Source organism: Nerophis ophidion, linkage group LG18 (assembly GCF_033978795.1).
Source record: "Nerophis ophidion isolate RoL-2023_Sa linkage group LG18, RoL_Noph_v1.0, whole genome shotgun sequence".
Classification (NCBI taxonomy): domain Eukaryota; kingdom Metazoa; phylum Chordata; class Actinopteri; order Syngnathiformes; family Syngnathidae; genus Nerophis; species Nerophis ophidion.
The window spans coordinates 38,384,150-38,402,244 of NC_084628.1; the positions used below are offsets into that span (position 1 = coordinate 38,384,150).

General features: G+C 35.5%; 1 protein-coding gene across 1 annotated transcript in view; it reads right to left on the reverse strand.

Moving 5' to 3' along the window:
* Positions 1 to 1,893: 1,893 nt before the first annotated feature.
* The window catches only part of thyn1 (thymocyte nuclear protein 1), a 157,237-nt gene continuing 141,035 nt past the window's right edge, over positions 1,894 to 18,095 (reverse strand). The window contains exon 9 of the mRNA XM_061878087.1: positions 1,894 to 1,990. The gene's annotated coding sequence lies outside the window, so the exon portion shown is untranslated. The remainder of the gene's footprint in view (positions 1,991 to 18,095) is intronic.

Sequence of the window (18,095 nt, forward strand, 5' to 3'; positions counted from 1 at the left end):
GTATATATGTATAATGTGGTAATAACATTTAATATTTACCTATTTTGATCATTTTAAGCATTCATTCAAAAAAACATCCCAACATTCGTTTTTTTTTTTCAACAAACATCACTGATTCCTACTAACTGCAGACTTCATGAGAGCCAACAAACATACAGTAATAAAACAGCACTTACTGTACAATGTCTGCTGTCATCGGGATGCCGACTGCTAGTATGTGCTCATATTCCCATTTAGATGAAGAATGTCTCTTAATCCTCTCCAAGAAAAAGGGTGGTTGTAGCCAAGCGTCATTTTGTGCCGTTCTCGCCATTCCTGGCGTCTAAATGGGCTGTCAAAGTTGACCAACTTGTCCTAATACGTCCTCATCCTTCTACTATCCAGGTGAGAGGCGTGATTCATGATCTGTAATACATTTTGACAAGAAAACAGCTCATTAGTCGATCATGTCAACATTGGCACACGAGTGAAGAGAATTATATTTATATAGCGCTCTTCTCTAGTGTTAGAATAATTATGTGTAAGTTATCACACAACTCTAATGCTTACAGGCCGTTGCTATAGTTATTGTCAATTGTGCTGAAGTTTTACTTTTCTATCCGTGCAAATGGACAACTTGGTCAAGTCGTCTGATATCAGTGTTTGTGTCCAGACCCGGCCTGGTGACTGCCAAGGGCGAACATCGAGTGCCGTGACACAGACAGAGCAGAGACAGGACGATATCACGATGGTCAACACATTTGCATTTGTAACCAGGGACCTCCCGAATAAATAGAGGAGCACGTGGGCTGTGCCTTAGAGCATAGGTTGGAACAGCCCAAGTGTACAGCCCAATACGTCTCTCCTCATTGAGCCAAATTGAACTCTGTCTCTGCTTGATTCCTTGCTTCTTGTCTGTTTAATATATGTCATTGATGTTTGAACCTGACAGTAGTGACTCAAAGAGGTTTACATAGTGAAACCCAATATCTAAGCTACATTTAAACCAGTGTGGGTGGCACTGGGAGCAGGTGGGTAAAGTATCTTGCCGTCTTCACGTCTATATTATGTGTGACTGCCATCATATTGCAGTCTAAAAGGTTTATATTATGTGTGACTGCCATCATATTGCAGTCTAAAGGTATCTCTTATGTGTGACTGCCATCTTATTGCAGTCTACACGTATCTCTTATGTGTGACTGCCATCAAATTGTAGTCTACACATATCTCTTATGTGTGACTGCCATCATATTTCAGTCTACACGTATCTCTTATGTGTGACTGCCATCATATTTCAGTCTACACGTATCTCTTATGTGTGACTGCCATCAAATTGCAGTCTACATGTATCTCTTATGTGTGACTGCCATCTACTGGTCACACTTATCATTACACCATGTACAAAATAAAATAGCTTTGAGGTTTGTAAGCACAACCTGAATTATTCTATATATTTGGTGCACTAGGTTTTAAGGCGCACTGTCAAGTTTTGAGGAAAAAAAAAAGGATTTTAAGTGCGCCTTATAGTCCGTAAAATACGGTATGAATGTGTATGATAGGAATTATCTCGCCACACGGAGGAAGGAGGCGATTCTTTTTGACGTCATGAAAACCAGAGTCTTCAAAAGCAACTGTTGGAGCGCCTCCTCTCTCAAAAAGCGGATTAAATAAGTGAGGGAGATGATAGATTGTTTCTCATTTTCGGCGCTCATTAACAGACTCGAGAGACACACTGTTGGAACCTCATTATAAAGACAGCTTTGCATAATAGAGAAGGTTTAACTAATAAACTTTTCGTAAGGCACTCAGAAAAAATACTTCAAATACACTCGGAGGAATACTGTACTGTAGTACGTACAAAAAAACTTTTCAAAACTGTAACTATTAACCTTTTTGTGAGTCTGTGGTGGCCTCAGGTAGTCAGGGAGAGGGTTCCATAGACTGGGAGCAGGAGTTGGCTTTTTGGGCTTCCATGCTGCAGAGCAGAATATACCAAATATGGTTCATTTTCCTACAAAGAGTGACATGGATGAATTAGATAGTTATTTTCTGGAGCATTCAGGGTCAATTTTCAAAGGATTTATGCAGACATGTGCGCAGGGAAACCCCCTAGTGGTGCTCCGGACTGGGATGGATCTTTTTTTTGCTTTAATAATAATAATAGATTTTATTTGTAAAAGCACTTTACATTGAACGAACAACCTCAAAGTGCTACAGTGCATTTAAAAAAAACCTGCCACCAACAAGTAAAACAAATGGTAAAAAAATAAAAACTAGAACAGCCAAATAGCTTGAACTAGCACACATATCTGAAAAAAAAAGCCTTTTTTTAATGGGTTTTTAAGCCTTTTTTTAAAAACATTCACAGTCTGTGGTGCCCTCAGGTGGTCAGGGAGAGCGTTCCACAGACTGGGAGCCGGAGCTGGCTTTGTTGGCTTCCATGCTGTAGAGCAGGGGTGTCAAAGGTGATTTCATTGAGGGCCACATAGATGAATTAGATAGTTATTTTCTGAAGCTTTAAGGGTCACTTTTATGCACATGTGCAAAGAGAAAGCCCCTAGTGGTGCTCCTGACTGGGCTGGATCTGTTTTGCTTTAATAATAAAACAATTATAATAGATTTTATTTGTAAAGGCACTTTACATTGAACAAACAACCTCAAAGTGCTGCAGTGCATTTAAAAAAATAACAACGCGAGAACCACAAATAGCTGCCCCAACAAGTAAAATAAATAGTAAAAATAAAAAAATTACAACAGCCTATTAGCTAGAAGTAGCACACAGATATCTAACAAAAAAAGGCTTTTTTTTTTTTTTTTTTTTTTAAAGAAGGGTTTTTAAGCCTTTTTTAAAAGCATTCACAGTCTGTGGTGCCCTCAGGTGGTCAGGGAGACCGTTCCACAAACTGGGAGCGGGAGCTGGCTTTGTTGGCTTCCATGCTGTAGAGCAGGGGTGTCAAAGGTGTTCTCATTGAGGGCCACATAGACGAATTAGATAGTTATTTTCTGGAGCTTTAAGGGTCACTTTTATGCACATGTGCAAAGAGAAAGCCCCTAGTGGTGCTCCTGACTGGGCTGGATCTGTTTTGCTTTAATAATAAAACAATTGTAGTAGATTTTATTTGTAACGGCACTTTACATTGAACAAACAACATCAAAGTGCTGCAGTGCATTTAAAAAAATAACAACGCGAGAACCACAAATAGCTGCCCCAACAAGTAAAATAAATAGTAAAAAAAAAAAAAAAAATACAACAGCCTATTAGCTAGAAGTAGCACACATATATCTAACAAAAAAAGGCTTTTTTTTTTTTTTTTTTTAAAGAAGGGTTTTTTAGCCTTTTTTAAAATCATTCACAGTCTGTGGTGCCCTCAGGTGATCAGGGAGAGCGTTCCACAGACTGGGAGCGGGAGCTGGCTTTGTTGGCTTCCATGCTGTAGAGCTTTAAGGGTCGCTTTTATGCACATGTGCAAAGAGGAAGCCCCTAGTGGTGCTCCTGATTGGGCTGGATCTGTTTTGCTTTAATAATAAAACAATTATAATAGATTTTATTTGTAACGGCACTTTACATTGAACAAACAACCTCAAAGTGCTGCAGTGCATTTAAAAAAATAACCCCAACCCTAACCTCTACAGCCTGTCGTCACGTCCGCTTTTCCACCACACAAACAACGTGCCAGCCCAGTCACATAATATATGCGGCTTTAACACACACAAGTGAATGCAAGGCATACTTGATCAACAGCCACAAGGGTCACACTGAGGGTGGCCGTATAAACAACTTTAGCACTTTTACAAATATGCGCCAAACTGTGAACCCACACCATACAATAATGACAAACACATTTCGGGAGAACATCCGCACCGTAGCACAACATAAACACAACAGAAGAAATACCCAGACTCCCTTGCAGCACTAACTCTTCCGGGACGCTACAATATACACCCCCGCTACCACCAAACCCCGCTCCCCCAATTTTTATTTACATTTTATTTGATATGCCATTGATATTTTTTAATCATTATTATCATAATTTGAAACTCGATTTTGCATGTGACTATAAAGTTATATAAGCCTTGCTTGTTTAATATTCAATGCAAAACTCGGTTGGTAGAGTGGCCGTGCCAGCAACTTGAGGGTTGCAGGTTCGATTCCCGCTTCCGCCATCCTAGTTACTGCCGTTGTGTCCTTGGGCAAGACACTTTACCCACCTGCTCCCAGTGCCACCCACACTGCTTTAAATGTAACCTAGATATTGGGTGTCACTATGTAAAGCGCTTTGAGTCACTAGAGAAAAGCGCTATATAAATATAATTCACTGTTTGGGTCCCTATTAAAAGGTTAATTTGTTCAACCTTGGCCCGCGGCTTTGTTCCGTTTTAAATTTTGGCCCACTCTGTATTTGAGTTTGACACCCCTGGCCCATTGGCTAGAAGTAGCACACACATATGTGAATTGTGAATTATATTTATATAGCGCTTTTCTCTAGTGACTCAAAGCGCTTTACATAGTGAAACTCAATATCTAAGTTACATTTTAAGCAGTGTGGGTGGCACTGGGAGCAGGTGGGTAAAGTGTCTTGCCCAAGGACACAATGGCAGTGACTAGGATGGCTGAAGTGGGAATCGAACCTGCAACCCCCAAGTTGCTGGCACGGCCACTCTACCAACCGAGCTATATCTAACAAAAAAAGGCTTTTTTTTTTTTAAAAAAGAAGGGTTTTTAAGCCTTTTTTAAAAGCATTCACAGTCTGTGGTGCCTTCAGGTGGCCAGGGAGAGCGTTCTATAGACCGGCAGCGGGAGCTGGCTTACAAAATGACAAACAGCTAAAAATGGGGCAGCTGGACCTACTCTTGATTGTTCTTACAGATGGAGTGTGGACCGCACGTTTTCTTGTCTTGGACGGCTGAAGGTTATTCATTGATTATCCATATTTAGATTTTGACAATATTGAATGTTATAATATATGCAATTGCATGCAGTACATGATTTTTCACGTCCAAAAGGAAATATATTTAGCAGGAAAATATTTTATAGCTCGGTTGGTAGAGTGGCCATGCCAACAGCTTGAGGGTTGCAGGTTCGATCCCCGCTTCCGCCATTCTTGTTACTGCCGTTGTGTCCTTGGGCAAGACACTTTACCCACCTGCTCCCAGTGCCACCCACACTGCTTTAAATGTAATTTAGATATTGGGTTTCACTATGTAAAGCGCTTTGAGTCACTAGAGAAAAAGCGCTATATAAATATAATTCACTTCACTTCACACTTTTAATGCATATTAATAACATGGGCCTTGCGTTTGACACCTGTGCTCTAAAACAAGCAAAGCCCGAAAGGTGCTGGGTGCAAAGATGCACTAAGTACCGTCCTTGCACAGACACACGTGCATGTGTCAAGTCATGACTAACCTGCCTGCACGCCATCACATGACCAGATGTTGCAGTGGAGTGTCTTATTTTGGTGTGGTTATGTCCCTCTCTGAGCACACTGAGGTTTTATGGCCAGCAGTGCTTCACAGGAGCCTGCAGTCTCGTCCCTGCACCACTTTATGAGGGCCTGTATCAGAAAAGTGCCTTTTTTATGCTCAGTTTTGATAAAAGAGCATATTAAGTTTTGCAAAATATATCATCATAAATAAAGTTCATGCACGATGGTCTGATTTTTATGTGAAATTAATCATCGCGGTGGCCTAGTGGTTAGAGCAGGGGTCACTACCCTTTTTGAAAGCAAGAGATACTTCTTGGGTACTGATTAATGCAAAGGGCTACCAGTTTGATACACACTTCAATAAAATGCCATAAATAGCCAATTTGCTCAATTTACCTTTAATAAATAAATCTATATATATAAAAAATGGGTATTTCTGTCTGTCATTCTTTTTTCATTTTACAGAAGTTTTTTTTGTAGGGAATAAATTATGAATAAAACACTTAATTTGACGGTTTAAAAGAGGAGAAAACACGAAAAAAATGAAAATTAAATTTTGAAACACAGTTTATCTTCAATTTCGACTCTTTAAGATTCAAAATTCAACCGAAAAAAATGAAGACAAAAACCAGATAATTCGAATCTTTTTGAAAAAATTTAAAGAATTCATGGAACATCATTAGTAATTTTTCCTGATTAAGATTAATTTTAGAATTTGGATGACATGTTTTAAATAGGTTAAAATCCAATCTAAACTTTGTTGGATTGGATTTTTGTTATCTAAACTTTTCGTAGGGAATAAATGATGAATAAAACACTTAATTGAATGGTTTAAAAAGGAGAAAACAGGAAAAAAAACTAAAATGTTAGTTTGAAACATAGTTTATCTTCAATTTCGACTCTTTAAGATTCAAAATTCAACCGAAAAAAATGAAGACAAAAACCAGATAATTCGAATCTTTTTGAAAAAATTTAAAGAATTCATGGAACATCATTAGTAATTTTTCCTGATTAAGATTAATTTTAGAATTTGGATGACATGTTTTAAATAGGTTAAAATCCAATCTAAACTTTGTTGGATTGGATTTTTGTTATCTAAACTTTTCGTAGGGAATAAATGATGAATAAAACACTTAATTGAATGGTTTAAAAAAGGAGAAAACAGGAAAAAAACTAAAATTTTATTTTGAAACATAGTTTATATTCAATTTTGACTCTTTAAAATTCAAAATTCAACCAAAAAAGAAGAGAAAAACTAGCTAATTTGAATCTTTTTGAAAAAATTAAAAAAAGAATTCATGGAACATCATTAGTAATTTTTCCTGATTAAGATTAATTTTAGAATTTTGATGACATGTTTTAAATAGGTTAAAATCCAATCTGCACTTTGTTAGAATATATAACAAATTGGACCAAGCCAAATTTCTAACAAAGACAAATCATTATTTCTTATAGATTTTCCAGAACAAAATTTTTTAAATAAAATTCAAAAGACTTTCAAATAAGATTTACATTTGATTTGAAAGATTTGAATCTTTTTCCAAAAAATTACAAAAAAATCATTTATGGAACATCATTAGTCATTTTTCCTGATTAAGATTAATTTAAAAATTTGGATGACATGTTTTAAATAGGTTAAAATCCAATCTGCACTTTGTTAGATTGGATTTTTGTCATCTAAACTTTTTGTAGGGAAGAAATGATGAATAAAACACTTAATTGAATGGTTTAAAAAAAGGAGAAAACAGGAAAAAAAACATTTTTTTATTTTGAAACATAGTTTAGCTTCAATTTCGACTCTTTAAAATTCAAAATTCACCCAAAAAAGAAGAGAAAAACTAGCTCATTTGAATCTTTTTGAAAAAAAAAAAAATAATTTATGGAACATCATTAGTAAATTTTCCTAATTAAGATTAATTTTAGAATTTGGATGACATGTTTTAAATAGGTTAAAACCCAATCTAAACTTTGTTAGATTGGATTTTTGTCATCTAAACTTTTTGTAGGGAAGAAATGATGAATAAAACACTTAATTGAATGGTTTAAAAGAGGAGAAAACAGGAAAAAAACTAAAATGTTATTTTGAAACATAGTTTATCTTCAATTTCAACTCTTTAAAATTCAGCAGTTTTTAGGAACCTGCTGCAAATACGTAATTCAGTATTCTGTTAAATTACAGAATTTGTTTTTGCAGTTTTTAGGACTCCGCTGCAAAAACATTTTTTTCAATTTACTAATTAACAGGATTTGTTTCGGAGTTTTTAAAAATCTACTGCAGAAAAAAACGTAATACAGCCTTCTTTAAAATTACATGATTTGTTTTGCAGTTTTTAGAAATCTACTGCAAAAACAATTCAAAGATTGTGTATGTGACAGGAGTTTTTGGGAATCTTTAATAATCTGCTGCAAAAACACTTAGAACATTTTTTTGGGGCAGTTTTTAGGAATTTGCTGCAAAAACATCACTCAGAGATCTTCTCAGTCGCAGAATTTTCAGCAGTTTTTTAGGAATCTGCTCCGAAAGCATAATTCAGAATTCTTTTAAATAACAGGATTTTTTTTTTGGGGGCAGTTTTTAGGAATCTGCTGCAAAAAACACTTCAAAGATGCAAAAACATTTTTGGGCAATTTACTAAATAACAGGATTTGTTTAGGACTTTTCAGAACTCTACTGCAAAAAACATTCAAAGATTGTCTATATGACAGGAGTTTTCGGCAGTTTTTAGTAATTTGTTGCAAAAACACTTCTAAGATCGTCTATATGACAGGAGTTTTTGGCAGTTTTTAGTAATCTGTTGCAAAAACACTTCAAAGCTCGTCTATAAGACAGGAGTTTTCGGCAGTTTTTAGTAATCTGTTGCAAAAACACTTCAAAGATGGTCTATATGACGGGAGTTTTCGGCAGTTTTTAGTCATTTGTTGCAAAAACACTTCAAAGATGGTCTATATGACGGGAGTTTTCGGCAGTTTTTAGTCATTTGTTGCAAAAACACTTCAAAGATCGTCTATTTGACAGGAGTTTTCAGCAGTTTTTAGTAATCTGTTGCAAAAACACTTCAAAGATCGTCTATATGACAGGAGTTATCGGCAGTTTTTAGTAATCTGTTGCAAAAACACTTCAAAGCTCGTCTATATGACAGGAGTTTTCAGCAGTTTTTAGTACTCTGTTGCAAAAACACTTCAAAGATGGTCTATATGACAGGAGTTTTCGGCAGTTTTTAGTCATTTGTTGCAAAAACACTTCAAAGATCGTCTAAATGACAGGAGTTTTCGGCAGTTTTTAGTAATCTGTTGCAAAAACACTTCAAAGCTTGTCTATATGACAGGAGTTTTTGGCAGTTTTTAGTAATCTGTTGCAAAAACTCTTCAAAGCTCGTCTATATGACACAGCAGTTTTTAGTAATCTGTTGCAAAAACACTTCAAAGCTCGTCTATATGACACAACAGTTTTTAGTAATCTGTTGCAAAAACACTTCAAAGAACGTCTATATGACAGTAGTTTTCGGCAGTTTTTAGTAATTTGTTGCAAAAACACTTCAAAGCTCGTCTATATGACAGGAGTTTTCAGCAGTTTTTAGTAATCTGTTGCAAAAACACTTCAAAGCTTGTCTATATGACAGGAGTTTTCAGCAGTTTTTAGTAATCTGTTGCAAAAACACTTCAAAGATCGTCTATATGACAGGAGTTTTCAGCAGTTTTTAGTAATCTGTGGCAAAAACACTTCCAAACTTGTCTATATGACAGGAGTTTTCTGCAGTTTTTAGTAATCTGTTGCAAAAACACTTCAAAGAACGTCTATATAACAGGAGTTTTCAGCAGTTTTTAGTAATCTGTTGCAAAAACACTTCAAAGATCGTCTATATGACAGGAGTTTTCAGCAGTTTTTAGTAATCTGTTGCAAAAACACTTCAAAGCTCGTCTATATGACAGGATTTTTCAGCAGTTTTTAGTAATCTGTTGCAAAAACACTTCAAAGATCGTCTATATGACAGGAGTTTTTGGCAGTTTTTAGTAATCTGTTGCAAAAACACTTCAAAGATCGTCTATATGAGAGGAGTTTTCAGCAGTTTTTAGTAATCTGTTGCAAAAACACTTCAAAGCTCGTCTATATGACAGGAGTTTTCAGCAGTTTTTAGTAATCTGTTGCAAAAACACTTCAAAGATCGTCTATATGACAGGAGTTTTTGGCAGTTTTTAGTAATCTGTTGCAAAAACTCTTCAAAGCTCGTCTATATGACACAGCAGTTTTTAGTAATCTGTTGCAAAAACACTTCAAAGCTCGTCTATATGACACAACAGTTTTTAGTAATCTGTTGCAAAAACACTTCAAAGAACGTCTATATGACAGTAGTTTTCGGCAGTTTTTAGTAATTTGTTGCAAAAACACTTCAAAGCTCGTCTATATGACAGGAGTTTTCAGCAGTTTTTAGTAATCTGTTGCAAAAACACTTCAAAGCTTGTCTATATGACAGGAGTTTTCAGCAGTTTTTAGTAATCTGTTGCAAAAACACTTCAAAGATCGTCTATATGACAGGAGTTTTCAGCAGTTTTTAGTAATCTGTGGCAAAAACACTTCCAAACTTGTCTATATGACAGGAGTTTTCTGCAGTTTTTAGTAATCTGTTGCAAAAACACTTCAAAGAACGTCTATATAACAGGAGTTTTCAGCAGTTTTTAGTAATCTGTTGCAAAAACACTTCAAAGATCGTCTATATGACAGGAGTTTTCAGCAGTTTTTAGTAATCTGTTGCAAAAACACTTCAAAGCTCGTCTATATGACAGGATTTTTCAGCAGTTTTTAGTAATCTGTTGCAAAAACACTTCAAAGATCGTCTATATGACAGGAGTTTTTGGCAGTTTTTAGTAATCTGTTGCAAAAACACTTCAAAGATCGTCTATATGAGAGGAGTTTTCAGCAGTTTTTAGTAATCTGTTGCAAAAACACTTCAAAGCTCGTCTATATGACAGGAGTTTTCAGCAGTTTTTAGTAATCTGTTGCAAAAACACTTCAAAGATCGTCTATAAGACAGGAGTTTTCGGCAGTCTTTAGTAATCTGTTGCAAAAACACTTCAAAGATGGTCTATATGACAGGAGTTTTTGGCAGTTTTTAGTAATCTGTTGCAAAAACACTTCAAAGCTCGTCTCTATGACGGTAGTTTTCGGCAGTTTTTAGTCATCTGTTGCAAAAACACTTCAAAGCTTGTCTATATGACAGGAGTTTTCGGCAGTTTTTAGTAATCTGTTGCAAAAACGCTTCAAAGATTGTCTATATGACAGGAGTTTTCAGCAGTTTTTAGTAATCTGTTGCAAAAACACTTTAAAGCTCGTCTATATGACAGGAGTTTTCAGCAGTTTTTAGTAATCTGTTGCAAAAAACACTTCAAAGATCGTCTATATGACAGGAGTTTTCGGCAGTTTTTAGTAATCTGTTGCAAAAACACTTCAAAGCTCATCTATATGACAGGAGTTTTCGGCAGTTTTTAGTAATCTGTTGCAAAAAAACTTCAAAGATCGTCTATATGACAGGAGTTTTCGGCAGTTTTTAGTAATCTGTTGCAAAAACACTTCAAAGCTCGTCTATAAGACAGGAGTTTTCGGCAGTTTTTAGTAATCTGTTGCAAAAACACTTCAAAGAACGTCTATATGACAGGAGTTTTCGGCAGTTTTTAGTAATCTGTTGCAAAAACACTTCAAAGAACGTCTATATGACAGGAGTTTTCAGCAGTTTTTAGTAATCTGTTGCAAAAACACTTCAAAGATTGTCTATATGACAGGAGTTTTCAGCAGTTTTTAGTAATCTGTTGCAAAAACACTTCAAAGAACGTCTATATGACAGGAGTTTTCGGCAGTTTTTAGTAATCTGTTGCAAAAACACTTCAAAGAACGTCTATATGACAGGAATTTTCAGCAGTTTTCAGTAATTTGTTGCAAAAACACTTCAAAGCTTGTCTATATGACAGGAGTTTTTGGCAGTTTTTAGTAATCTGTTGCAAAAACTCTTCAAAGCTCGTCTATATGACACAGCAGTTTTTAGTAATCTGTTGCAAAAACACTTCAAAGCTCGTCTATATGACACAACAGTTTTTAGTAATCTGTTGCAAAAACACTTCAAAGAACGTCTATATGACAGTAGTTTTCGGCAGTTTTTAGTAATTTGTTGCAAAAACACTTCAAAGCTCGTCTATATGACAGGAGTTTTCAGCCGTTTTTAGTAATCTGTTGCAAAAACACTTCAAAGATCGTCTATATGACAGGAGTTTTCAGCAGTTTTTAGTAATCTGTTGCAAAAACACTTCCAAACTTGTCTATATGACAGGAGTTTTCTGCAGTTTTTAGTAATCTGTTGCAAAAACACTTCAAAGAACGTCTATATAACAGGAGTTTTCAGCAGTTTTTAGTAATCTGTTGCAAAAACACTTCAAAGATCGTCTATATGACAGGAGTTTTCAGCAGTTTTTAGTAATCTGTTGCAAAAACACTTCAAAGCTTGTCTATATGACAGGATTTTTCAGCAGTTTTTAGTAATCTGTTGCAAAAACACTTCAAAGATCGTCTATATGACAGGAGTTTTTGGCAGTTTTTAGTAATCTGTTGCAAAAACACTTCAAAGATCGTCTATATGACAGGAGTTTTCAGCAGTTTTTAGTAATCTGTTGCAAAAACACTTCAAAGCTCGTCTATATGACAGGAGTTTTCAGCAGTTTTTAGTAATCTGTTGCAAAAACACTTCAAAGATCGTCTAAAAGACAGGAGTTTTCGGCAGTCTTTAGTAATCTGTTGCAAAAACACTTCAAAGCTCGTCTATATGACAGGAGTTTTCAGCAGTTTTTAGTAATCTGTTGCAAAAACACTTCAAAGATCGTCTAAAAGACAGGAGTTTTCGGCAGTCTTTAGTAATCTGTTGCAAAAACACTTCAAAGCTCGTCTATATGACAGGAGTTTTCAGCAGTTTTTAGTACTCTGTTGCAAAAACACTTCAAAGATCGTCTAAAAGACAGGAGTTTTCAGCAGTCTTTAGTAATCTGTTGCAAAAACACTTCAAAGCTCGTCTATATGACAGGAGTTTTCAGCAGTTTTTAGTAATCTGTTGCAAAAACACTTCAAAGATCGTCTAAAAGACAGGAGTTTTCAGCAGTCTTTAGTAATCTGTTGCAAAAACACTTCAAAGCTCGTCTATATGACAGGAGTTTTCAGCAGTTTTTAGTAATCTGTTGCAAAAACACTTTAAAGCTCGTCTATATGACAGGAGTTTTCAGCAGTTTTTAGTAATCTGTTGCAAAAACACTTCAAAGATCGTCTATATGACAGGAGTTTTCGGCAGTTTTTAGTAATCTGTTGCAAAAACACTTCAAAGCTTGTCTATATGACAGGAGTTTTCAGCAGTTTTTAGTAATCTGTTGCAAAAACACTTCAAAGATCGTCTATATGACAGGAGTTTTCAGCAGTTTTTAGTAATCTGTTGCAAAAACACTTCCAAACTTGTCTATATGACAGGAGTTTTCTGCAGTTTTTAGTAATCTGTTGCAAAAACACTTCAAAGAACGTCTATATAACAGGAGTTTTCAGCAGTTTTTAGTAATCTGTTGCAAAAACACTTCAAAGATCGTCTATATGACAGGAGTTTTCAGCAGTTTTTAGTAATCTGTTGCAAAAACACTTCAAAGCTCGTCTATATGACAGGATTTTTCAGCAGTTTTTAGTAATCTGTTGCAAAAACACTTCAAAGATCGTCTATATGACAGGAGTTTTTGGCAGTTTTTAGTAATCTGTTGCAAAAACACTTCAAAGATCGTCTATATGACAGGAGTTTTCAGCAGTTTTTAGTAATCTGTTGCAAAAACACTTCAAAGCTCGTCTATATGACAGGAGTTTTCAGCAGTTTTTAGTAATCTGTTGCAAAAACACTTCAAAGATCGTCTATAAGACAGGAGTTTTCGGCAGTCTTTAGTAATCTGTTGCAAAAACACTTCAAAGATCGTCTATATGACAGGAGTTTTCGGCAGTTTTTAGTAATCTGTTGCAAAAACACTTCAAAGATCGTCTATATGACAGGAGTTTTTGGCAGTTTTTAGTAATCTGTTGCAAAAACACTTCAAAGCTCGTCTCTATGACGGTAGTTTTCGGCAGTTTTTAGTCATCTGTTGCAAAAACACTTCAAAGCTTGTCTATATGACAGGAGTTTTCGGCAGTTTTTAGTAATCTGTTGCAAAAACGCTTCAAAGATTGTCTATATGACAGGAGTTTTCAGCAGTTTTTAGTAATCTGTTGCAAAAACACTTTAAAGCTCGTCTATATGACAGGAGTTTTCAGCAGTTTTTAGTAATCTGTTGCAAAAACACTTCAAAGATCGTCTATATGACAGGAGTTTTCGGCAGTTTTTAGTAATCTGTTGCAAAAACACTTCAAAGCTCATCTATATGACAGGAGTTTTCGGCAGTTTTTAGTAATCTGTTGCAAAAAAACTTCAAAGATCGTCTATATGACAGGAGTTTTCGGCAGTTTTTAGTAATCTGTTGCAAAAACACTTCAAAGCTCGTCTATAAGACAGGAGTTTTCGGCAGTTTTTAGTAATCTGTTGCAAAAACACTTCAAAGCTCGTCTATATGACAGGAGTTTTCGGCAGTTTTTAGTAATCTGTTGCAAAAACACTTCAAAGAACGTCTATATGACAGGAGTTTTCAGCAGTTTTTAGTAATCTGTTGCAAAAACACTTCAAAGATCGTCTATATGACAGGAGTTTTCAGCAGTTTTTAGTAATCTGTTGCAAAAACACTTCAAAGAACGTCTATATGACAGGAGTTTTCGGCAGTTTTTAGTAATCTGTTGCAAAAACACTTCAAAGAACGTCTATATGACAGGAATTTTCAGCAGTTTTTAGTAATTTGTTGCAAAAACACTTCAAAGATTGTCTATATGACAGGAGTTTTCGGCAGTTTTTAGTAATCTGTTGCAAAAACACTTCAAAGAACGTCTATATGACAGGAGTTTTCGGCAGTTTTTAGTAATCTGTTGCAAAAACACTTCAAAGAACGTCTATATGACAGGAGTTTTCAGCAGTTTTTAGTAATCTGTTGCAAAAACACTTCAAAGATCGTCTATATGACAGGAGTTTTCAGCAGTTTTTAGTAATCTGTTGCAAAAACACTTCAAAGAACGTCTATATGACAGGAGTTTTCGGCAGTTTTTAGTAATCTGTTGCAAAAACACTTCAAAGCTCGTCTATATGACAGGAGTTTTCGGCAGTTTTTAGTAATCTGTTTCAAAAACACTTCAAAGCTCGTCTATATGACAGGAGTTTTTGGCAGTTTTTAGTAATCTGTTGCAAAAACACTTCAAAGCTCGTCTATATGACAGGAGTTTTTGGCAGTTTTTAGTAATCTGTTGCAAAAACACTTCAAAGCTCGTCTATATGACAGGAGTTTTTGGCAGTTTTTAGTAATCTGTTGCAAAAACACTTCAAAGCTCGTCTATATGACAGGAGTTTTCGGCAGTTTTTAGTAATCTGTTGCAAAAACACTTCAAAGCTCGTCTATATGACAGGAGTTTTTGGCAGTTTTTAGTAATCTGTTGCAAAAACACTTCAAAGCTCGTCTATATGACAGGAGTTTTTGGCAGTTTTTAGTAATCTGTTGCAAAAACACTTCAAAGATCGTCTATAAGACAGGAGTTTTCGGCAGTTTTTATTAATCTGTTGCAAAAACACTTCAAAGCTCGTCGATATGACAGGAGTTTTCGGCAGTTTTTAGTAATCTGTTGCAAAAACACTTCAAAACTCATCTATATGACAGTAGTTTTCGGCAGTTTTTAGTAATCTGTTGCAAAAACACTTCAAAGCTCGTCTATATGACAGGAGTTTTCAGCAGTTTTTAGTAATTTGTTGCAAAAACACTTCAAAGCTCGTCTATATGACAGGAGTTTTCAGCAGTTTTTAGTAATCTGTTGCAAAAACACTTCAAAGCTCGTCTATATGACAGGAGTGTTCGGCAGTTTTTGGTAATCTGTTGCAAAAACACTTCAAAGAAATTCTATATGACAGGAGTTTTCGGCAGTTGTTAGGAATTTGCTGCAAAAACATCACTCGGAGGCCTTTTCAATGGCAGGATTTTCAGCAGTTTTTAGTAATCTGTTGCAAAAACACTTCAAAGCTCGTCTATATGACAGGAGTTTTCGGCAGTTTTTAGTAATCTGTTGCAAAAACACTTCAAAGCGCGTCTATATGACAGGAGTTTTCGGCAGTTTTTAGTAATCTGTTGCAAAAACACTTCAAAGCTTGTCTATATGACAGGAGTTTTTGGCAGTTTTTAGTAATCTGTTGCAAAAACACTTCAAAGCTCGTCTATATGACAGGAGTTTTCGGCAATTTTTAGTAATCTGTTGCAAAAACACTTCAAAGCTCGTCTATATGACAGGAGTTTTCGGCAGTTTTTAGTAATCTGTTGCAAAAACACTTCAAAGCTCGTCTATATGACAGGAGTTTTCGGCAGTTTTTAGTAATCTGTTGCAAAAACACTTCAAAGCTCGTCTATATGACAGGAGTTTTTGGCAGTTTTTAGAAATCTGTTGCAAAAACACTTCAAAGCTCGTCTATATGACAGGAGTTTTTGGCAGTTTTTAGTAATCTGTTGCAAAAACACTTCAAAGATCGTCTATAAGACAGGAGTTTTCGGCAGTTTTTATTAATCTGTTGCAAAAACACTTCAAAGATCGTCTATATGACAGGAGTTTTCGGCAGTTTTTATTAATCTGTTGCAAAAACACTTCAAAGCTCGTCTATATGACAGGAGTTTTTGGCAGTTTTTAGTAATCTGTTGCAAAAACACTTCAAAGATCGTCTATAAGACAGGAGTTTTCGGCAGTTTTTATTAATCTGTTGCAAAAACTCTTCAAAGCTCGTCTATATGACAGGAGTTTTCGGCAGTTTTTAGTAATCTGTTGCAAAAACACTTCAAAGCTCGTCTATATGACAGGAGTTTTCGGCAGTTTTTAGTAATCTGTTGCAAAAACACTTCAAAGCTCGTCTATATGACAGGAGTTTTTGGCAGTTTTTAGTAATCTGTTGCAAAAACACTTCAAAGCTCGTCTATATGACAGGAGTTTTTGGCAGTTTTTAGTAATCTGTTGCAAAAACACTTCAAAGATCGTCTATAAGACAGGAGTTTTCGGCAGTTTTTATTAATCTGTTGCAAAAACACTTCAAAGATCGTCTATATGACAGGAGTTTTCGGCAGTTTTTAGTAATCTGTTGCAAAAACACTTCAAAGCTCGTCTATATGACAGGAGTTTTCGGCAGTTTTTAGTAATCTGTTGCAAAAACACTTCAAAGCTCGTCTATATGACAGGAGTTTTCGGCAGTTTTTAGTAATCTGTTGCAAAAACACTTCAAAGCTCGTCTATATGACAGGAGTTTTTGGCAGTTTTTAGTAATCTGTTGCAAAAACACTTCAAAGCTCGTCTATATGACAGGAGTTTTCGGCAGTTTTTAGTAATCTGTTGCAAAAACTCTTCAAAGCTCGTCTATATGACAGGAGTTTTCGGCAGTTTTTAGTAATCTGTTGCAAAAACACTTCAAAGCTCGTCTATATGACAGGAGTTTTTGGCAGTTTTTAGTCATTTGTTGCAAAAACACTTCAAAGCTTGTCTATATGACAGGAGTTTTCAGCAGTTTTTAGTAATCTGTAGCAAAAAAACTTCAAAGCTCGTCTATATGACAGGAGTTTTCGGCAGTTTTTAGTAATCTGTTGCAAAAACTCTTCAAAGCTCGTCTATATGACAGGAGTTTTCGGCAGTTTTTAGTAATCTGTTGCAAAAACACTTCAAAGCTCGTCTCTATGACAGGAGTTTTCGGCAGTTTTTAGTAATCTGTTGCAAAAACACTTCAAAGAACGTCTATATGACAGGAGTTTTCAGCAGTTAATAGTAATCTGTTGCAAAAACACTTCAAAGAACGTCTATAAGACAGGAGTTTTCAGCAGTTTTTAGTAATCTGTTGCAAAAACACTTTAAAGAACGTCTATAAGACAGGAGTTTTCAGCAGTTTTTAGTAATCTGTTGCAAAAACACTTCAAAGAACGTCTATATAACAGGAGTTTTCAGCAGTTTTTAGTAATATGTTGCAAAAACACTTCAAAGCTCGTCTATATGACAGGATTTTTCAGCAGTTTTTAGTAATCTGTTGCAAAAACACTTCAAAGATCGTCTATATGACAGGAGTTTTTGGCAGTTTTTAGTAATCTGTTGCAAAAACACTTCAAAGCTCGTCTCTATGACGGTAGTTTTCGGCAGTTTTTAGTAATCTGTTGCAAAAACACTTCAAAGCTCGTCTATATGACAGGAGTTTTCGGCAGTTTTTAGTAATCTGTTGCAAAAACACTTCAAAGCTCGTCTATATGACAGGAGTTTTTGGCAGTTTTTAGTAATCTGTTGCAAAAACACTTTAAAGCTCGTCTATATGACAGGAATTTTCAGCAGTTTTTAGTAATCTGTTGCAAAAACACTTCAAAGATCGTCTATATGACAGGAGTTTTCGGCAGTTTTCAGTAATTTGTTGCAAAAACACTTCAAAGCTCGTCTATATGACAGGAGTTTTCAGCAGTTTTTAGTAATCTGTTGCAAAAACACTTCAAAGCTTGTCTATATGACACAGCAGTTTTTAGTAATCTGTTGCAAAAACACTTCAAAGATCGTCTATA